The sequence below is a fragment of the Pseudophryne corroboree genome, unplaced genomic scaffold (genome assembly GCF_028390025.1).
Source record: "Pseudophryne corroboree isolate aPseCor3 unplaced genomic scaffold, aPseCor3.hap2 scaffold_568, whole genome shotgun sequence".
Taxonomy (NCBI): domain Eukaryota; kingdom Metazoa; phylum Chordata; class Amphibia; order Anura; family Myobatrachidae; genus Pseudophryne; species Pseudophryne corroboree.
Window position 1 is genome coordinate 71,045 of NW_026970167.1, and position 23,512 is coordinate 94,556.

Here is a 23,512-nt window from a genome sequence, read left to right on the forward strand (position 1 = left end):
AAATTCTACAAATTTGATACCCTGGCTAAGGAGGACCTGGAGTTCTCTCATTCGGTGCTGCAGAGTCATCCGCACTCTCCCGCCCGTTTGGGAGCTTTGGTATAATCCCCATGGTCCTGACGGAGTCCCAGCATCCACTAGGACGTCAGAGAAAATAAGATTTTACTTACCGATAAATCTATTTCTCGTAGTCCGTAGTGGATGCTGGCGCCCATCCCAAGTGCGGATTGTCTGCAATACTTGTACATAGTTATTGTTACAAAAAAATCGGGTTGTTATTGTTGTGAGCCGTCTGTTCAGAGGCTCCTACGTTTGTCATACTGTTAACTGGGTTCAGATCACAAGTTGTACGGTGTGATTGGTGTGGCTGGTATGAGTCTTACCCGGGATTCAAAATCCTTCCTTATTGTGTACGCTCGTCCGGGCACAGTATCCTAACTGAGGCTTGGAGGAGGGTCATAGGGGGAGGAGCCAGTACACACCACCTAGTGGTCAAACTTTTAAATTTTGTGCCCTGTCTCCTGCGGAGCCGCTATTCCCCATGGTCCTGACGGAGTCCCAGCATCCACTACGGACTACGAGAAATAGATTTATCGGTAAGTAAAATCTTATTTTTCAATGACACAAAACCATCCAAGTTGCAGATTATGGATTGTGAAGGACAAATCAACCATATAAACAATTTAAGCAATTTAAATTGCATGCAGGTAGTAGAATATCAAACTCCTTGGATGAGAGTGGGTCGTAATAAACTAGGATAGAAAAGAATACAGTAGAAAATAAGATTTTAAACCTACCGGTAAATCTTTTTCTCGTAGTCCGTAGAGGATGCTGGGGACTCCGTAAGGACCATGGGGATAGACGGGCTCCACAGGAGACATGGGCACTTTAAGAAAGACTTTAGTTCTGGGTGTGCACTGGCTCCTCCCTCTATGCCACAGTTAGAGAAACTGTGCCCAGAGGAGACGGACAGTATGAGGAAAGGATTTTGTTAATCCAGGGCAAGATTCATACCAGCCACACCAATCACACCGTATAACTTGTGATAAACTACCCAGTTATCAGTATGAAAAAACAACATAGCATCAGTGCAGGACCGATGCAACTATAACATAACCCTTATTGAAGCAATAACTATATACAAGTATTGCAGAAGTAGTCCGCACTTGGGACGGGCGCCCAGCATCCTCTACGGACTACGAGAAAAGATTTACCGGTAGGTTTAAAATCTTATTTTCTCTAACGTCCTAGAGGATGCTGGGGACTCCGTAAGGACCATGGGGATTATACCAATGCTCCAAAACGGGCGGGAGAGTGCGGATGACTCTGCAGCACCGATTGAGCAAACATGAGTTCCTCCTCAGCCAGGGTATCAAACTTATAGTATTTTGCAAAGGTGTTTGAACCCGACCAAGTAGCAGCTTGACACAGCTGTAGTGCTGAGACCCCTCGGGCAGCCGCCCAAGAAGAGCCCACTTTCCTCGTGGAATGGGCCTTGACCGATTTCAGTAACTGCAATCCAGCCATAGAATGCGCTTGCTGAATCGTGTTACAAATCCGGCGAGCAATAGCCTGCTTTGAAGCAGGGGCACCAATCTTGTTGGTTGCATACAGGACAAACAGCGCTTCAGTTTTCCTGACTCTAGCCGTCCTGGCCACGTAAATTTTCAAAGCCCTGACCACATCAAGTAACTCGGAATCCTCCAAGTCACGCGTAGCCACAGGCACCACAATAGGTTGGTTCATATGAAAAGATGAGACCACTTTTGGTAGGAATTGAGGACGGGTCCGCAATTCCGCTCTATCCACATGGAATACCAAATATGGGCTTTTATGTGACAAAGCCGCTAATTCCGACACTCGCCTAGCCGAAGCCAAGGTTAATAACATACCACCTTCCACGTGAGATAATTTAACTCCACTGTTTTAAGTGGTTCAAACCAGTGTGATTTTAGAAAACTTAACACCACGTTAAGGTCCCAAGGTGCCACCGGAGGCACAAAAGGAGGCTGAATATGCAGCACTCCTTTTACAAAAGTCTGAACTTCTGGAGGAGAAGCCAATTCTTTTTGAAAGAAAATGGATAAGGCCGAAATCTGGACCTTAATAGAGCCTAATTGTAGGCCCAAATTCACTCCAGTTTGTAGGAAGTGAAGGAAACGGCCCAGATGGAATTCTTCCGTAGGAGCATTCCTGGCCTCACACCAAGAAACATAATTTCGCCATATACGGTGTAATGTTTTAACGTTACATCCTTCCTAGCCTTTATCAGCGTAGGGATGACCTCAACCGGAATGCTAGGATCCGGCATTCAACCGCCATGCCGTCAAACGCAGCCGCGGTAAGTCTTGGAACAGACAGGGCCCCTGATGCAACAGGTCCTGTCTTAGAGGGAGAGGCCACAGATCTTCTGTGAGCATTTCCTGCAGATCCGGATACCAGGTCCTCCGTAGCCAATCTGGAACAATGAGGATTGTTCTCACTTTTCTTTGTCTTATTATCCTCAACACCTTGGGTATGAGAGGAAGAGGAGGAAATACATAGACCGACCGGAACACCCACGGTGTCACTAGGGCGTCTACAGCTACTGCCTGAGGGTCTCTTGACCTTGCGCAATACCTCTGTAGCTTTTTGTTGAGCCGGGACGGCATCATGTCTATCTGTGGCAGTTCCCACCGACTTGTAATCTGTGCAAAGACTTCCTGATGAAGTCCCCACTCTCCCGGATGTAGGTCGTGTCTGCTGAGGAAGTCTGCTTCCTAGTTGTCCACTCCCGGAATGAACACTGCTGACAGTGCGCTTACGTGATTCTCCACCCAGCGAAGAATTCTGGTGGCTTGTGCCATCGCCACTCTGCTCCTTGTGCCGCCTTGGCGGTTTACATGAGCCACTGCGGTGACGTCTGACTGGATCAGAACCGGTTGGTCGCAAAGTAAGGTCTCCGCTTGACGTAGGGCATTGTATATGTTGATGTGAAGACAAGTCTCTTGACTTGACCAAAGACCTTGGAAATTTCTTCCCTGTGAGACTGCTCCCCAACCTTGGAGGCTTGCGTCTGTGGTCACCAGGATCCAGCCCTGAATGCTGAATCTGCGTCCCTCGAGAAGGTGAGCACTCTGCAGCCACCACAGGAGTGATACCCTGACCCTGGGGGACAGGGTGATCAACCAATGCATCTGTAAATGTGACCCGGACCACTTGTCCAGTAGGTCCCATTGGAAAGTCCTCGCATGGAACCTGCCGAATGGAATGGCCTCGTATGATGCCACCATCTTTCCCAGGACTCGAGTGCAGTGATGCACTGACACAAGTTTTGGTTTCAATAGGTTCCTGACAAGAGTCATGAGTTCCTGGGCCTTATCTATCAGAAGATAAACCCTCTTCTGGTCCGTGTCCAGAATCATGCCCAAGAAAGACAGACGAGTAGTAGGAATCAACTGCGACTTCGGGATATTGAGAATCCAGCCGTGTTGCTGTAACACTTTCAGTGAAAGTGATACGCTGTTCAGCAACTGCTCTCTTGATCTCGCTTTTATGAGATCGCCCAAGTACGGGATAATTGTGACACCTTGCTTGCACAGGAGCACCATCATTTCCGCCATTACCTTGGTGAAAATTCTCAGGGCCATGGAGAGACCAAACAGCAACGTCTGAAATTGGCAATGACAGTCCTGTACCGCAAATCTGAGGTACGCCTGATGAGGTGGATAAATGGGGACATGAAGGTATGCATCCTGTACACAAATGCGGACAACAGGTGTCAAGCCGTGTGTTGCCTTTGTCAAGCTGTAATAAGTAGGGATAAGGACGTTAACCACCTCGGAACATCCTCCCTTATACGACACCTGCAGCGCATTCATCATAAGTCAGTGACAAGTTCAAAAACTTTGGATGACAGCGGAAGCAGTCCACTGACCACTAAATCCCTTCCTCTTGTAACCAAGCTCCTGCAAACCACACCACCAACTCCCTCAGTGTCAATTTCCTCCTTAGACAGGAGAGCCAATAGTCCTGCAGGCCATGTCACTGGCAAGTCTGACGAGTCCTCTCCTGCCTGGGATTCCTCCGATGCATCCTTGAGTGTAACGCCTACTGCTGCTGGCGCTGCTGTTGTTGCTGCTGGGAGTCAATCGTCATCCCAGAGGGGAAGTCGGAAGACCACTTGTACTACTTCCAGTAAGCAATTGACTGTCCAACAGTCCTTTGCGAGGAAGATGAAATATCACAGCAGTCATCCTGCTGCAAAGCGGATAACTCAGGTCTTGTCAGCCTGGGTGGTGAGAAACGTGGTTCCGGTACCCATCGTTAATTTACAGGCAACTAGAGACTTGATTGAGGTACTGTGTCCCCGGTACCAAATACCCTCTAGGTTCCATTTCTCTAGGCAGGCGATACCGAAAATGTACACAGACCTCAGAAAAAGAGTCACCAGTGTCCTAAAAAATGCAGTTGTACCCAATGTCCACTTGTCTGTGGTTAAGTGGAGCAGGGCAGACTCAGGACTATATGACTGTGACAGCCCACTGGGTAGATGTATTGCCCCCCGCAGCAAGAACAGCAGCGGCGGCACCAGTAGCAGCATCTCGCAATTGCCAACTCGTTCCTAGGCAGGCTACGCTTTGTATCACCGCTTTCCATAAGAGGCACACAGCTGACAACCTCTTACGGAAACTGAGGAACATCATCGCAGAATGGCTTACCCCAATTGGACTCTCCTGGGGATTTGTGACATCGGACAACGCCACCAATATTGTGCGTGCATTACATCTGGGTAAATTCCAGCACGTCCCATGTTTTGCACATACATTTAATTTGGTGGTGCAGAATTATTTAAAAAATGACAGGGGCGTGCAAGAGATGCTGTCGGTGGCCCGAAGAATTGCGGGCCACTTTCTGCCTTCAGCCACCGCATGTCAAAGACTGGAGCACCACCAAACATTCCTGAACCTGTCCTGCCATCATCTGAAGCAAGAGGTGGTAACGAGGTGGAATTCAACCCTCTATATGCTTCAGAGGATGGAGGAGCAGCAAAAGGCCATTCAAGCCTATACATCTGCCCACTAAATAGGCAAAGGAGGGGGAATGCACCTGACTCAAGCGCAGTGGAGAATGATTTCAACGTTGTGCAAGGTTCTGCAACCCTTTGAACTTGCCACACGTGAAGTCAGTTCAGACACTGCCAGCCTGAGTCAGGTCATTCCCCTCATCAGGCTTTTGCAGAAGAAGCTGGAGACATTGAAGGAGGAGCTAAAACAGAGCGATTCCACTAGGCATGTGGGACTTGTGGATGGAGCCCTTAATTCACTTAACCAGGATTCAATCTGTTGAAATCAGAGCACTACATTTTGGCCACCGTGCTCGATCCTAGATTTAAAACCTACATTGTATCTCTCTTTCCGGCAGACACAAGTCTGCAGAGGTTCAAAGACCTGCTGGTGAGAAAATTGTCAAGTCAAGCGGAACGTGACCCGTCAACAGCTCCTCCTTCACATTCTCCCGCAAGTGGGGGTGCGAGGAAAAGGCTAAGAATTCCGAGCCCACCCGCTGGCGGTGATGCAGGGCAGTCTGGAGTGAGTGCTGGCATCTGGTCCGGACTGAAGGACCTGGCAACGATTACTGATATGTCGTCTACTGTCACTGCATATGATTCTGTCACCTTTGAAAGAATGGTGGAGAATTATATGAGTGACTGCATCCAGGTAGGCACGTCAGTATGTATACTGGCAGGAAAAAGAGGCAATTTGGAGGCCCTTGCACAAACTGGCTTTATTCTACCTAAGTTGCCCTCCCTCCAGTGTGTACTCCAAAAGAGTGTTTAGTGCAGCCGCTCACCTTGTCAGCAATCGGCGTACGAGGTTACTTCCAGAAAATGTGGAGAAGATGATGATCATCAAAATGAATTATAATCAATTCCTCCGTGGAGACATTCACCAGCAATTGCCTCCAGAAAGTACACAGGGATCTGAGATGGTGGATTCCAGTGGGGACGAATTAATAATCTGTGAGGAGGGGGATGTACACAGTGAAAGGGGTGAGGAATCGGAGGATGATGAGGTGGACATCTTGCCTCTGTAGAGCCAGTTTGTGCAAGGAGAGATTGATTGATTGATTCTTTTTTGGTGGGGGCACAAACCAACCAGTCATTTCAGTCAGTCGTGTGGCAGACCCTGTCGCTGAAATGATGGGTTCATCAATGTTTTTCTTTTCAATCTAAGCCCCTGCAGTTTTCTGTAAGCATCTGCTTCGCTATGATGATCAACAAGTCACATAGGCAAACACTCAGGGCTGGAGGCGTAGATCTTAGGACTAGCTGCTACAAGCATGGCAGAGGTGTCACTATCACTGGTGACACCCAGAGAGGTGGCGAAGGAGATTGTAATGCAGTGCACGCAGATAAGCAGCGCAATGGTAAAAAGGAGGCATGGTCTCATAGGTAGGGGCGTGGCCTGAATCACCATTTTGTTGCTCCGGGTATCCCGGGGGTTGGGGGCTGCACCCGGGGACTAGTGTGTGAGTGGTGCTGGCTCCTGCACAGTGACAGAAACTGGGTGTTGCACGTAATGTCACAGTGAAACACCCATATTCTGTCACTGAAGAAGAGCCGGCACTTTGGTGTCAACCCCCTTGGCGGGTGACACTCGGGTGTGTGCCGCAACCCTGTTGTGATGCCACTGACCCATGGGAAGCTTTACGTGGCTTACCCATGTGTTAGTAGCCCCAAGCATCTTTTGTGTTAGTCCCTGAAGAAAAACTTCAAATATTGTTTACAATTTTGTAATCAATGGGCCTAATTCAGTAAGGATAGCAAATTCTGCTAAGTAACAGAATTTGCAATCCTTTGGTTCGCATGCTGGGGCCACCCATCACAGGGCATGGCCACCCAGCATGCCGCCTCCCTTCTTGACCACGCTGAAATTGCAGTCTCAGTGCAGTTCAGCGTGATCATAAAAAATGGGTTAGCCTCCTGTTGGTGCAGACTGTACGTGTGCGCAGGAAGCCGCCACCATTTTTGTGATCGCAGTGGCTGCATGTGATGTCATGCAGCCGCTCTGACCACGCCTCCTGTTTCTCCGTTGCCGACCCCATTTTGTAGCCCTGCCCCTGCACCGCTCCATCTCCGACTTTGAAATGGATTGTTGCTGACCCCCCCCCGCACCGATTGACAGTCAGAGGTGATCGCATTATCTGCGGGGTGCCACAGAAAATGCAGGCGCATGCGTATGCTCTTAGCAATTTTTGCAGTTGGATTGCTTATTGCGATTACAATCCAACCTGAATCAGGCTCTATTACCTATCACAATGCACTGCAGGTAGTACAAAATGGGGTTAATATAGGAGAAAAACCCCAAGAGCTGTGCTCCTTAACTGTCCCTGGTGGCTAGTGGAGCAGCTGCCCAGTAATCAGTGTCCACGCCAGTGCGCACACGGCCCGCCCCCTACAGCCACGCTGGATCTCGGTATAGTGTGGGCACAGAAGCCCCTTACCTCCCTTTCATCAGCGGCCTCGTGATCCCGGAGGGCGGTGTGTGTGTGACTGACCTTAGGAAGAAACCGGAGCCTCCGCTGCAGTGACCCAGCAACCAGGGCACGGGAGTATACTGCGCCGCTGGGAGTGATGGAGCTGCAGTAAAGATGTCTATTAGACCTAGCCTGCTGCAGCCCTTGTAGATTCTTATAAAAAAAGTTCTTCTTTTCTTGTCAAAATTAATAGCTAAGAATAGGCTGCCTGAGGCAGCCCCCTGTTAAGTGGCCTACTACTGAAGGCACCAACTACAAACTGAGCTCCCTGTTCATGGAAGCGAGGTTATAGAGCAGGGGGCGCTGAGCATCTTGGGAACAGTCAAAAGCTTTGAGCCTGTTGGTGCCTCAGATCAAGATCCTACTCTACACCCCAATGTGAATCCTTGTGGAGTCCAGTGTACCCCACAGAAGAAATGAATGTGTCACACCCATTGGCAGCAACATTAGAATAGCTGCTGATGGGCACAATTGAGAAAGGAAGGGGGGAAAACATTTGAATCCAGCACATATATGTAATTTGAATATGTAATTTGTACCTTCCTACTTTAAAATGTAATGGATGAACCTCACCCTGTGAGAACTATCTTTATGATCAAGAGATCTCATATGCAAGATAAGTATGTGTTGGCAGAGGCGCTCACTGGGCAGAGATGCTGATCGCATCTCTGGCATGTGCCGGTGCACTGCGGCACCAGCACACACACACACTTCAGACCTGATCTCCTGTTGTGTGAATATGCACAGCAGAGATCAGATCTGAATTAGGCCCTATATACAGCTGTCAGTAAGGCAGGGATCTGCTGCTGCCAGTGAGGCAGGGATCTGCTGCTGCCAGTGAGGCAGGGATCTGCTGCTGCCAGTGAGGCAGGGATCTGCTGCTGCCAGAGAGGCAGGGATCTGCTGCTGCCAGTGAGGCAGGGATCTGCTGCTGCCAGTGAGGCAGGGATCTGCTGCTGCCAGTGAGGCAGGGATCTGCTGCTGTCAGTGAGGCAGGGATCTGCTGCTGTCAGTGAGGCAGTGATCTGCTGCTGTCAGTGAGGCAGTGATCTGCTGCTGTCAGTAAGGCAGGGATCTGCTGCTATAAGTGAGGCAGGTATGTGCTGCTGTCAATGAGGCAGGGATGTGCTGCTGTCAGTGAAGCAGGGATGTGCTGCTGTCAGCAAGGCAGTGATCTGCTGCCCACTATCTCCCTATCACCTCTGCCTGAGTCACACACTTTCCCTGTCACCCCTGCCCCAGTTACCCACTATCTCCCAGTCACCGCTGCCTCAGTTAACCACTATACCTGCGACCCCTGCCTCAGTCACCCACTATACCAGTCACCCACTATCTCTGTCACCCCTGCCTCAGTCAACCACTATCTCCATATCACCCCTGCCTCAGTCACCCACTATCCCTGTCACCCCTGCCTCAGTCTCCTACTGTCCCTGTCACCCCTGCCACAGTCATCCACTATATCCCTATCACCCCTGCCTTAGTCACTGACTATCTCCCAGTCACCCCGGCCTCAGTCACCCACTATCTCCCACTCATACATGCTTCAGTCACCCACTATCAACCCACTGCTAAATTGTGCTTCCTAGCTGTTTTTATAAAATCACTGAATCAAATCTAACTCTGATTACATCAGAGAAGGCCAGGTACCCTACACCAGAACAGGGGGTTTGAAATTTTGACTTGTCTACTTAAAGATCACCAAAATCTGATAACAAGGTCAATTACGTCCCTGGTTGGGATTGAACCACCAACCTTTTGGTTAGTAGCCGGACACACTAACCGATTGCGCCACAGAAACACTTTGCAAAAAGTACATACTGACAAAGGCTAATAAGCATACATCTAGAACGTTTCCTAGAAAAACTTTAAAAAGTCAATAATCTGGAGAGTTTTTGTAAGATGTTTCTTCCATCAACCAATGGAAGAAACATGATGAGTGAGTGCTTCAGGATCTCTTGCACTTACATGTGCAGCAGAGTAATGGAAGCATGCTGGGCCCATTACCCAGAGGTAGGCAGATTGAAATTATCCTCTGCTATATGCATTTTTTTTGTTAATTAAAGTAATCAAAACTGGGATTGATATTTTTGCTCTTTTATTTTTACTTAAAGTACAATAACTTTTAACATTTTAATTTGTTTTAATAGTATATTGACAGTATAGTTTTCTTTAAAAAATCCACTTAATTTTCTTTACCCTATTATTAAAAGGGTAATTGACAAAAACAAACTACATTGTCACCAGAAGAGCAATACAAAATGTACAAGTGATATATTAAAATCATCTTTCCAGCTTGAATTTCAATGATGCATTGGGGCAACGATTTTGTGAGAAACATCTTCACCCTTAAATAAAGATTTTCTTAATTCCTTACCTGTGTGCTAATTAGATGTCACCTTGTTTTCACATTAAACAGACTTCTACATGAGAAAGCAGCAAGGATGCAGTGGCGTTAATGTTTCCTGGTGTCAACCTGTATTATTTCAGTAGACATTGAAATGAGGATGCATCTTGCTGCCTTTCCAATGGAGCAAGTTTAATTTAGTTATAGGTGAAAAACCATCCCTACAAAGGTGTTAATCAGAGACTTGGCTTTGTGGACACTTTTTAGAGAACAAATTTGTTAGCATAAAAATAAAGGCAGAAAATGAAGAGCTGTTTAATCACTCAATTGGATTTTTCTACCAGCATATTTTTTTCTCTGCAACCCATTGCTAAATTGTGCTTCCTAGCTGTTTTTTATAAAATCACTGAATCAAATCTAACTCTGATTACATCAGAGAAGGCCAGGTACCCTACACCATAAGAGGGGGTTTGAAATTTTGACTTGTCTACTTAAATATCACCAAAACCTGATCACAAGGTCAATTATGTCCCTGGGTGGGATTGAACCACCAACCTTTTGGTTAGTAGCCATACACACTAACCGATTGCGCCACAGAGACACTTTGCAAAAAGTACATACTGACAAAGGCTAATAAGCATTCATCTAGAACGTTTCCTAGAAAAACTTTAAAAAGTCAATAATCTGGAGAGTTTTTGTAAGAATTTTCTTAAATCAACCAACGAAGAAACACATTGGTACTTTCCCATGATGAGTGAGTGCTTCAGGATCTCTTGCACTTACATGTGCAGCAGAGTACTGCAATGGAAGCATGCTGGGCCCATTACCCAGAGGTAGGCAGATTGAAACTATCCTCTGCTATATGCATTTTTTTTGTTAAAGTAATCCAAAACTGGGATTGATATGTTAGCTATTTTATGTTTACTTAAAGTACAATGACTTTTACCATTTTTATTTGTTTTAATAGTATATTGACAGTATTGTTTTCTTTCAAAAATCCACTAAATTTTCTTTACCCTATTATTAAAATGGTAATTGACAAAAACAAACTACATTGTCACCAGAAGAGCAATACAAAATGTACAAGTGATATATTAAAATCATCTTTCCAGCTTGAATTTCAATGATGCATTGGGGCAACGATTTTGTGAGAAACATCTTCACCCTTAAATAAAGATTTTCTTAATTCCTTACCTGTGTGCTAATTAGATATCACCTTGTTTTCACATTAAACAGACTTTCACATGAGAAAGCAGCAAGGATGCAGTGGCGTTAATGTTTCCTGGTGTCAACCCGTATTATTTCAGTAGACATTGAAATGAGGATGCATCTTGCTGCCTTTCCAATGAAGCAAATTTAATTTAGTAATAGGTGAAAAACCATCCCTACAAAGGTGTTAATCAGAGACTTGGCTTTGTGGACACTTTTCAGAGAACAAATTTGTTAGCATAAAAATAAAGCAAGAAAATGAAGAGCTGTTTAATCACTCAATTTGATTTTTTTGCCAGCATATTTCTTTTTCTCTGCAACCCACTGCTAAATTGTGCTTCCTAGCTGTTTTTATAAAATCAATGAATCAAATCTAACTCTGATTACATCAGAGAAGGCCAGGTACCCTACACCATAACAGGGGGTTTGAAATTTTGACTTGTCTACTTAAAGATCACCAAAATCTGATAACAAGTTCAATTACGTCCCTGGGTGGGATTGAACCACCAACCTTTTGGTTTATAGCCGTACACACTAACTGATTGCGCCACAGAGACACTTTGCAAAAGTACATACTGACAAAGGCTAATAAGCATTCATCTAAAACATTTCCTAGAAAAACTTTAAAAAGTCAATAATCTGGAGAGTTTTTGTAAGATGTTTCTTCCATCCACCAACGAAGAAACACATTGGTACTTTCCCATGATGAGTGAGTGCTTCAGGATCTCTTGCACTTACATGTGCAGCAGAGTACTGCAATGGAAGCATGCTGGGCCCATAACCCAGAGGTAGGCAGATTAAAACTATCCTCTGCTATATGCATTTTTTTTGTTAATTAAAGTAATCCAAAACTGGGATTGATATTTTTGCTCTTTTATTTTTCATTAAAGTACAATAACTTTTACCATTTTAATTTGTTTTAATAGTATATTGAGAGTATTGTTTTCTTTTAAAAATCCATTAATTTTCTTTACCCTATTATTAAAATGGTAATTGACAAAAACAAACTACATTGTCACCAGAAGAGCAGTACAAAATGTACAAGTGATATATTAAAATCATCTTTCCAGCTTGAATTTCAATGATGCATTGGGGCAACGATTTTGTGAGAAACATTTTCACCCTTAAATAAAGATTTTCTTAATTCCTTACCTGTGTGCTAATTAGATATCACCTTGTTTTCACATTAAACAGACTTCCACATGAGAAAGCAGCAAGGATGCAGTGGCGTTAATGTTTCCTGGTGTCAACCTGTAATATTTCTGTAGACATTGAAATGAGGATGCATCTTGCTGCCTTTCCAATGAAGCAAGTTTAATTTAGTAATAGGTGAAAAACCATCCTTACAAAGGTGTTAATCAGAGACTTGGCTTTGTGGACACTTTTCAGAGAACAAATTTGTTAGCATAAAAATAAAGCCAGAAAATGAAGAGCTGTTTAATCACTCAATTGGATTTTTTTGCCAGCATATTTCTTTTTCTCTGCAACCCACTGCTAAATTGTGCTTCCTAGCTGTTTTTATAAAATCACTGAATCAAATCAAACTCTGATTACATCAGAGAAGGCCAGGTACCCTACACCATAAGAGGGGGTTTGAAATTTTGACTTGTCTACTTAAAGATCACCAAAATCTGATAACAAGGTCAATTATGTCCCTCGGTGGGATTGAACCACCAACCTTTTGGTTAATAGCCATACACACTAACTGATTGCGCCACAGAGACACTTTGCAAAAGTACATACTGACAAAGGCTAATAAGCATTCATCTAAAACGTTTCCTAGAAAAACTTTAAAAAGTCAATAATCTGGAGAGTTTTTGTAAGATGTTTCTTCCATCAACCAACGAAGAAACACATTGGTACTTTCCCATGATGAGTGAGTGCTTCAGGATCTCTTGCACTTACATGTGCAGCAGAGTACTGCAATGGAAGCATGCTGGGCCCATAACCCAGAGGTAGGCAGATTGAAACTATCCTTTGCTATATGCATTTTTTTTTGTTAATTTAAGTAATCAAAACTGGGATTGATATTTTTGCTCTTTTATTTTTACTTAAAGTACAATAACTTTTACCATTTTAATTTGTTTTAATAGTATATTGACAGTATAGTTTTATTTTAAAAAATCCACTTAATTTTCTTTACCCTATTATTAAAAGGGTAATTGACAAAAACAAACTACATTGTCACCAGAAGAGCAATACAAAATGTACAAGTGATATATTAAAATCATCTTTCCAGCTTGAATTTCAATGATGCATTGGGGCAACGATTTTGTGAGAAACATCTTCACCCTTAAATAAAGATTTTCTTAATTCCTTACCTGTGTGCTAATTAGATATCACCTTGTTTTCACATTAAACAGACTTCCACATGAGAAAGCAGCAAGGATGCAGTGGCGTTAATGTTTCCTGGTGTCAACCCGTATTATTTCAGTAGACATTGAAATGAGGATGCATCTTGCTGCCTTTCCAATGAAGCAAGTTTAATTTAGTAATAGGTGAAAAACCATCCTTACAAAGGTGTTAATTAGAGACTTGGCTTTGTGGACACTTTTCAGAGAACAAATTTGTTAGCATAAAAATAAAGCCAGAAAATGAAGAGCTGTTTAATCACTTAATTGGATTTTTTTGCCAGCATATTTCTTTTTCTCTGCAACCCACTGCTAAATTGTGCTTCCTAGCTGTTTTTATAAAATCACTGAATCAAATCTAACTCTGATTACATCAGAGAAGGCCAGGTACCCTACACCATAAGAGGGGGTTTGAAATTTTGACTTGTGCACTTAAAGATCACCAAAATCTGATAACAAGGTCAATTACATCCCTGGGTGGGATTGAACCACCAACCTTTTGGTTAATAGCCATACACACTAACTGATTGCGCCACAGAGACACTTTGCAAAAGTACATACTGACAAAGGCTAATAAGCATTCATCTAAAACGTTTCCTAGAAAAACTTTAAAAAGTCAATAATCTGGAGAGTTTTTGTAAGATGTTTCTTCCATCAACCAACGAAGAAACACATTGGTACTTTCCCATGATGAGTGAGTGCTTCAGGATCTATTGCACTTACATGTGCAGCAGAGTACAGCAATGGAAGCATGCTGGGCACATAACCCAGAGGTAGGCAGATTGAAACTATCCTCTGCTATATGCATTTTTTTTTGTTAATTAAAGTAATCCAAAACTAGGATTGATATGTTGGCTCTTTTATTTTTACTTAAAGTACAATAACTTTTACCATTTTAATTTGTTTTAATAGTATATTGACAGTATTGTTTTATTTCAAAAATCAGCTTAATTTTCTTTACCCTATTATTAAAATGGTAATTGACAAAAACAAACTACATTGTCACCAGAAGAGCAATACAAAATGTACAAGTGATATATTAAAATCATCTTTCCAGCTTGAATTTCAATGATGCATTGGGGCAACGATTTTGTGAGAAACATTTTTACCCTTAAATAAAGATTTTCTTAATTCCTTACCTGTGTGCTAATTAGATATCACCTTGTTTTCACATTAAAATGACTTCCACATGAGAAAGCAGCAAGGATGCAGTGGCGTTAATGTTTCCTGGTGTCAACCTGTATTATTTCAGTAGACATTGAAATGAGGATGCATCTTGCTGCCTTTCCAATGAAGCAAGTTTAATTTAGTAATAGGTTAAAAACCATCCTTACAAAGGTGTTAATCAGAGACTTGGCTTTGTGGACACTTTTCAGAGAACAAATTTGTTAGCATAAAAATAAAGCCAGAAAATTAAGAGCTGTTGAATCACTCAATTAGATTTTTTTTGCCAGCATATTTCTTTTTCTCTGCAACCCACTGCTAAATTGTGCTTCCTAGCTGTTTTTATAAAATCACTGAATCAAATCTAACTCTGATTACATCAGAGAAGGCCAGGTACCCTACACCAGAACAGGGGGTTTGAAATTTTGACTTGTCTACTTAAAGATCACCAAAATCTGATAACAAGGTCAATTACGTCCCTGGTTGGGATTGAACCACCAACCTTTTGGTTAGTAGCCGGACACACTAACCGATTGCGCCACAGAAACACTTTGCAAAAAGTACTTACTGACAAAGGCTAATAAGCATACATCTAGAACGTTTCCTAGAAAAACTTTAAAAAGTCAATAATCTGGAGAGTTTTTGTAAGATGTTTCTTCCATCAACCAATGAAGAAACACATTGGTACTTTCCCATGATGAGTGAGTGCTTCAGGATCTCTTGCACTTACATGTGCAGCAGAGTACTGCAATGGAAGCATGCTAGGCCCATTACTCAGAGGTAGGCAGATTGAAACTATCCTCTGCTATATGCATTTTTTTTGTTAATTAAAGTAATCAAAACTGGGATTGATATTTTTGCTCTTTTATTTTTACTTAAAGTACAATAACTTTTACCATTTTAATTTGTTTTAATAGTATATTGACAGTATAGTTTTCTTTAAAAAATCCACTTAATTTTCTTTACCCTATTATTAAAAGGGTAATTGACAAAAACAAACTGCATTGTCACCAGAAGAGCAATACAAAATGTACAAGTGATATATTAAAATCATCTTTCCAGCTTGAATTTCAATGATGCATTGGGGCAACGATTTTGTGAGAAACATCTTCACCCTTAAATAAAGATTTTCTTAATTCCTTACCTGTGTGCTAATTAGATATCACCTTGTTTTCACATTAAACAGACTTCCACATGAGAAAGCAGCAAGGATGCAGTGGCGTTAATGTTTCCTGGTGTCAACCTGTATTATTTCAGTAGACATTGAAATGAGGATGCATCTTGCTGCCTTTCCAATGAAGCAAGTTTAATTTAGTAATAGGTGAAAAAAAATCCCTACAAAGGTGTTAATCAGAGACTTGGCTTTGTGGACACTTTTCAGAGAACAAATTTGTTAGCATAAAAATAAAGCCAGAAAATGAAGAGCTGTTTAATCACTCAATTGGATTTTTTTTGCCAGCATATTTCTTTTTCTCTGCAACCCACTGCTAAATTGTGCTTCCTAGCTGTTTTTATAAAATCAATGAATCAAATCTAACTCTGATTACATCAGAGAAGGCCAGGTACACTACACCATAAGAGGGGGTTTGAAATTTTGACTTGTCTACTTAAAGATCACCAAAATCTGAAAACAAGGTCAATTACGTCCCTGGGTGGGATTGAACCACCAACCTTTTGGTTAGTAGTCAGACACACTAACCGATTGCGCCACAGAGACACTTTGCAAAAAGTACATACTGACAAAGGCTAATAAGCATACATCTAGAACGTTTCCTAGAAAAACTTTAAAAAGTCAATAATCTGGAGAGTTTTTGTAAGATGTTTCTTCCATCAACCAACGAAGAAACACATTGGTACTTTCCCATGATGAGTGAGTGCTTCAGGATCTCTTGCACTTACATGTGCAGCAGAGTACTGCAATGGAAGCATGCTGGGCCCATAACCCAGAGGTAGGCAGATTGAAACTATCCTTTGCTATATGCATTTTTTTTTGTTAATTTAAGTAATCAAAACTGGGATTGATATTTTTGCTCTTTTATTTTTACTTAAAGTACAATAACTTTTACCATTTTAATTTGTTTTAATAGTATATTGACAGTATAGTTTTCTTTAAAAAATCCACTTAATTTTCTTTACCCTATTATTAAAAGGGTAATTGACAAAAACAAACTACATTGTCACCAGAAGAGCAATACAAAATGTACAAGTGATATATTAAAATCATCTTTCCAGCTTGAATTTCAATGATGCATTGGGGCAACGATTTTGTGAGAAACATCTTCACCCTTAAATAAAGATTTTCTTAATTCCTTACCTGTGTGCTAATTAGATGTCACCTTGTTTTCACATTAAACAGACTTCTACATGAGAAAGCAGCAAGGATGCAGTGGCGTTAATGTTTCCTGGTGTCAACCTGTATTATTTCAGTAGACATTGAAATGAGGATGCATCTTGCTGCCTTTCCAATGGAGCAAGTTTAATTTAGTAATAGGTGAAAAACCATCCCTACAAAGGTGTTAATCAGAGACTTGGCTTTGTGGACACTTTTTAGAGAACAAATTTGTTAGCATAAAAATTAAGGCAGAAAATGAAGAGCTGTTTAATCACTCAATTGGATTTTTCTACCAGCATATTTTTTTCTCTGCAACCCATTGCTAAATTGTGCTTCCTAGCTGTTTTTTATAAAATCACTGAATCAAATCTAACTCTGATTACATCAGAGAAGGCCAGGTACCCTACACCATAAGAGGGGGTTTGAAATTTTGACTTGTCTACTTAAATATCACCAAAACCTGATCACAAGGTCAATTATGTCCCTGGGTGGGATTGAACCACAAACCTTTTGGTTAGTAGCCAGACACACTAACCGATTGAGCCACAGAGACACTTTGCAAAAAGTACATACTGACAAAGGCTAATAAGCATTCATCTAGAACGTTTCCTAGAAAAACTTTAAAAAGTCAATAATCTGGAGAGTTTTTGTAAGAATTTTCTTAAATCAACCAACGAAGAAACACATTGGTACTTTCCCATGATGAGTGAGTGCTTCAGGATCTCTTGCACTTACATGTGCAGCAGAGTACTGCAATGGAAGCATGCTGGGCCCATTACCCAGAGGTAGGCAGATTGAAACTATCCTCTGCTATATGCATTTTTTTTGTTAAAGTAATCCAAAACTGGGATTGATATGTTAGCTATTTTATGTTTACTTAAAGTACAATGACTTTTACCATTTTAATTTGTTTTAATAGTATATTGACAGTATTGTTTTCTTTCAAAAATCCACTTAATTTTCTTTACCCTATTATTAAAATGGTAATTGACAAAAACAAACTACATTGTCACCAGAAGAGCAATACAAAATGTACAAGTGATATATTAAAATCATCTTTCCAGCTTGAATTTCAATGATGCATTGGGGCAACGATTTTGTGAGAAACATCTTCACCCTTAAATAAAGATTTTCTTAATTCCTTACCTGTGTGCTAATTAGATATCACCTTGTTTTCACATTAAACAGACTTCCACATGAGAAAGCAGCAAGGATGCATTGGCGTTAATGTTTCCTGGTGTCAACCTGTATTATTTCAGTAGACATTGAAATGAGGATGCATCTTGCTGCCTTTCCAATGAAGCAAGTTTAATTTAGTAATAGGTGAAAAACCATCCTTACAAAGGTGTTCATCAGAGACTTGGCTTTGTGGACACTTTTCAGAGAACAAATTTGTTAGCATAAAAATAAAGCCAGAAAATGAAGAGCTGTTTAATCACTCAATTGGATTTTTTTGCCAGCATATTTCTTTTTCTCTGCAACCCACTGCTAAATGTGCTTCCTAGCTGTTTTTATAAAATCACTGAATCAAATCTAACTCTGATTACATCAGAGAAGGCCAGGTACCCTACACCATAAGAGGGGGTTTGAAATTTTGACTTGTCTACTTAAAGATCACCAAAATCTGATAACAAGGTCAATTACGTCCCTGGGTGGGATTGAACCACCAACCTTTTGGTTAATAGCCATACACACTAACTGATTGCGCCACAGAGACACTTTGCAAAAGTCCATACTGACAAAGGCTAATAAGCATTCATCTAAAACGTTTCCTAGAAAAACTTTAAAAAGTCAATAATCTGGAGAGTTTTTGTAAGATGTTTCTTCCATCAACCAACGAAGAAACACATTGGTACTTTCCCATGATGAGTGAGTGCTTCAGGATCTATTGCACTTACATGTGCAGCAGAGTACTGCAATGGAAGCATGCTGGGCCCATTACCCAGAGGTAGGCAGATTGAAACTATCCTCTGCTATATGCATTTTTTTTGTTAATTAAAGTAATCAAAACTGGGATTGATATTTTTGCTCTTTTATTTTTACTTAAAGTACAATAACTTTTACCATTTTAATTTGTTTTAATAGTATATTGACAGTATAGTTTTCTTTAAAAAATCCACTTAATTTTCTTTACCCTATTATTAAAAGGGTAATTGACAAAAACAAACTACATTGTCACCAGAAGAGCAATACAAAATGTACAAGTGATATATTAAAATCATCTTTCCAGCTTGAATTTCAATGATGCATTGGGGCAACGATTTTGTGAGAAACATCTTCACCCTTAAATATAGATTTTCTTAATTCCTTACTTGTGTGCTAATTAGATATCACCTTGTTTTCACATTAAACAGACTTCTACATGAGAAAGCAGCAAGGATGCAGTGGCGTTAATGTTTCCTGGTGTCAACCTGTATTATTTCAGTAGACATTGAAATGAGGATGCATCTTGCTGCCTTTCCAATGAAGCAAGTTTAATTTAGTAATAGGTGAAAAACCATGCCTACAAATGTGTTAATCAGAGACTTGGCTTTGTGGACACTTTTCAGAGAACAAATTTGTTAGCATAAAAATAAAGGCAGAAAATGAAGAGCTGTTTAATCACTCAATTGGATTTTTTTTGCCAGCATATTTCTTTTTCTCTGCAACCCACTGCTAAATTGTGCTTCCTAGCTGTTTTTATAAAATCAATGAATCAAATCTAACTCTGATTACATCAGAGAAGGCCAGGTACCCTACACCATAAGAGGGGGTTTGAAATTTTGACTTGTCTACTTAAAGATCACCAAAATCTGATAACAAGGTCAATTTCATCCCTGGGTGGGATTGAACCACCAACCTTTTGGTTAGTAGTCGGACACACTAACCGATTGCGCCACAGAGACACTTTGCAAAAAGTTCATACTGACAAAGGCTAATAAGCATACATCTAGAACGTTTCCTAGAAAAACTTTAAAAAATCAATAATCTGGAGAGTTTTTGTAAGATGTTTCTTCCATCAACCAACGAAGAAACACATTGGTACTTTCCCATGATGAGTGAGTGCTTCAGGATCTCTTGCACTTACATGTGCAGCAGAGTACTGCAATGGAAGCATGCTAGGCCCATAACCCAGAGGTTGGCAGATTGAAACTATCCTTTGCTATATGCGTTTTTTTTTGTTAATTTAAGTAATCAAAACTGGGATTGATATTTTTGCTCTTTTATTTTTACTTAAAGTACAATAACTTTTACCATTTTAATTTGTTTTAATAGTATATTGACAGTATAGTTTTCTTTAAAAAATCCACTTAATTTTCTTTACCCTATTATTAAAAGGGTAATTGACAAAAACAAACTACATTGTCACCAGAAGAGCAATACAAAATGTACAAGTGATATATTAAAATCATCTTTCCAGCTTGAATTTCAATGATGCATTGGGGCCAACGATTTTGTGAGAAACATCTTCACCCTTAAATAAAGATTTTCTTAATTCCTTACCTGTGTGCTAATTAGATATCACCTTGTTTTCACATTAAACAGACTTCTACATGAGAAAGCAGCAAGGATGCAGTGGCGTTAATGTTTCCTGGTGTCAACCTGTATTATTTCAGTAGACATTGAAATGAGGATTCATCTTGCTGCCTTTCCAATGAAGCAAGTTTAATTTAGTTATAGGTGAAAAACCATCCCTACAAAGGTGTTAATCAGAGACTTGGCTTTGTGGACACTTTTTAGAGAACAAATTTGTTAGCATAAAAATAAAGGCAGAAAATGAAGAGCTGTTTAATCACTCAATTGGATTTTTCTACCAGCATATTTTTTTCTCTGCAACCCATTGCTAAATTGTGCTTCCTAGCTGTTTTTTATAAAATCACTGAATCAAATCTAACTCTGATTACATCAGAGAAGGCCAGGTACCCTACACCATAAGAGGGGATTTGAAATTTTGACTTGTCTACTTAAAGATCACCAAAATCTGATAACAAGGTCAATTACGTCCCTGGGTGGGATTGAACCACCAACCTTTTGGTTTATAGCCGTACACACTAACTGATTGCGCCACAGAGACACTTTGCAAAAGTACATACTGACAAAGGCTAATAAGCATTCATCTAAAACGTTTCCTAGAAAAACTTTAAAAAGTCAATAATCTGGAGAGTTTTTGTAAGATGTTTCTTCCATCCACCAACGAAGAAACATATTGGTACTTTCCCATGATGAGTGAGTGCTTCAGGATCTCTTGCACTTACATGTGCAGCAGAGTACTGCAATGGAAGCATGCTGGGCCCATAACCCAGAGGTAGGCAGATTAAAACTATCCTCTGCTATATGCATTTTTTTTGTTAATTAAAGTAATCCAAAACTGGGATTGATATTTTTGCTCTTTTATTTTTCATTAAAGTACAATAACTTTTACCATTTTAATTTGTTTTAATAGCATATTGAAAGTATTGTTTTCTTTTAAAAATCCATTAATTTTCTTTACCCTATTATTAAAATGGTAATTGACAAAAACAAACTACATTGTCACCAGAAGAGCAATACAAAATGTACAAGTGATATATTAAAATCATCTTTCCAGCTTGAATTTCAATGATGCATTGGGGCAACGATTTTGTGAGAAACATTTTCACCCTTAAATAAAGATTTTCTTAATTCCTTACCTGTGTGCTAATTAGATATCACCTTGTTTTCACATTAAACAGACTTCCACATGAGAAAGCAGCAAGGATGCAGTGGCGTTAATGTTTCCTGGTGTCAACCTGTATTATTTCAGTAGACATTGAAATGCGGATGCATCTTGCTGCCTTTCCAATGAAGCAAGTTTAATTTAGTAATAGGTGAAAAACCATCCCTACAAAGGTGTTAATCAGAGACTTGGCTTTGTGGACACTTTTCAGAGAACAAATTTGTTAGCATAAAAATAAAGCCAGAAAATGAAGAGCTGTTTAACCACTCAATTGGATTTTTTTTGCCAGCATATTTCTTTTTCTCTGCAACCCACTGCTAAATTGTGCTTCCTAGCTGTTTTTATAAAATCAATGAATCAAATCTAACTCTGATTACATCAGAGAAGGCCAGGTACCCTACACCATAACAGGGGGTTTGAAATTTTGACTTGTCTACTTAAAGATCACCAAAATCTCATAACAAGGTCAATTACGTCCCTGGGTGGGATTGAACCACCAACCTTTTGGTTAGTAGTCGGACACACTAACCGATTGCGCCACAGAGACACTTTGCAAAAAGTACATACTGACAAAGGCTAATAAGCATACATCTAGAACGTTTCCTAGAAAAACTTTAAAAAGTCAATAATCTGGAGAGTTTTTGTAAGATGTTTCTTCCATCAACCAACGAAGAAACACATTGGTACTTTCCCATGATGAGTGAGTGCTTCAGGATCTCTTGCACTTACATGTGCAGCAGAGTACTGCAATGGAAGCATGCTGGGCCCATAACCCAGAGGTAGGCAGATTGAAACTATCCTTTGCTATATGCATTTTTTTTTGTTAATTTAAGTAATCAAAACTGGGATTGATATTTTTGCTCTTTTATTTTTACTTAAAGTACAATAACTTTTACCATTTTAATTTGTTTTAATAGTATATTGACAGTATAGTTTTCTTTAAAAAATCCACTTAATTTTCTTTACCCTATTATTAAAAGGGTAATTGACAAAAACAAACTACATTGTCACCAGAAGAGCAATACAAAATGTACATTGTGATATATTAAAATCATCTTTCCAGCTTGAATTTCAATGATGCATTGGGGCAACGATTTTGTGAGAAACATCTTCACCCTTAAATAAAGATTTTCTTAATTCCTTACCTGTGTGCTAATTAGATGTCACCTTGTTTTAACATTAAACAGACTTCTACATGAGAAAGCAGCAAGGATGCAGTGGCGTTAATGTTTCCTGGTGTCAACCTGTATTATTTCAGTAGACATTGAAATGAGGATGCATCTTGCTGCCTTTCCAATGAAGCAAGTTTAATTTAGTTATAGGTAAAAAACCATCCCTACAAAGGTGTTAATCAGAGACTTGGCTTTGTGGACACTTTTTAGAGAACAAATTTGTTAGCATAAAAATAAAGGCAGAAAATGAAGAGCTGTTTAATCACTCAATTGGATTTTTCTACCAGCATATTTTTTTCTCTGCAACCCATTGCTAAATTGTGCTTCCTAGCTGTTTTTTATAAAATCACTAAATCAAATCTAACTCTGATTACATCAGAGAAGGCCAGGTACCCTACACCATAAGAGGGGGTTTGAAATTTTGACTTGTCTACTTAACTATCACCAAAACCTGATCACAAGGTCAATTATGTCCCTGGGTGGGATTGAACCACCAACCTTTTGGTTAGTAGCCAGACACACTAACCGATTGCGCCACAGAGACACTTTGCATAAAGTACATACTGACAAAGGCTAATAAGCATTCATCTAGAATGTTTCCTAGAAAAACTTTAAGGTTAAGGTTTTACAGAAAGTTACAGGTTTTTTTAATTTAGTAAAATATGCCCCATTTTAAAGATAGGGCATTTAAATTTGTTGCACCTGTGCAGTACATAGCAGCCTGCAGGGCATGTACAGTGGCTTCAT

General features: G+C 40.5%; 2 non-coding genes across 2 annotated transcripts; both read right to left on the bottom strand.

The window, feature by feature from the left end:
• Nucleotides 1–10,389: 10,389 nt before the first annotated feature.
• TRNAS-ACU (transfer RNA serine (anticodon ACU)) lies at nt 10,390–10,463 on the bottom strand. Its single transcript has one exon. It is a non-coding gene; the product is annotated as a tRNA-Ser (tRNA).
• Nucleotides 10,464–23,235: 12,772 nt separating this feature from the next.
• On the bottom strand, nt 23,236–23,309 carry TRNAS-ACU (transfer RNA serine (anticodon ACU)). The gene has a single exon. It is a non-coding gene; the product is annotated as a tRNA-Ser (tRNA).
• Nucleotides 23,310–23,512: the final 203 nt, after the last annotated feature.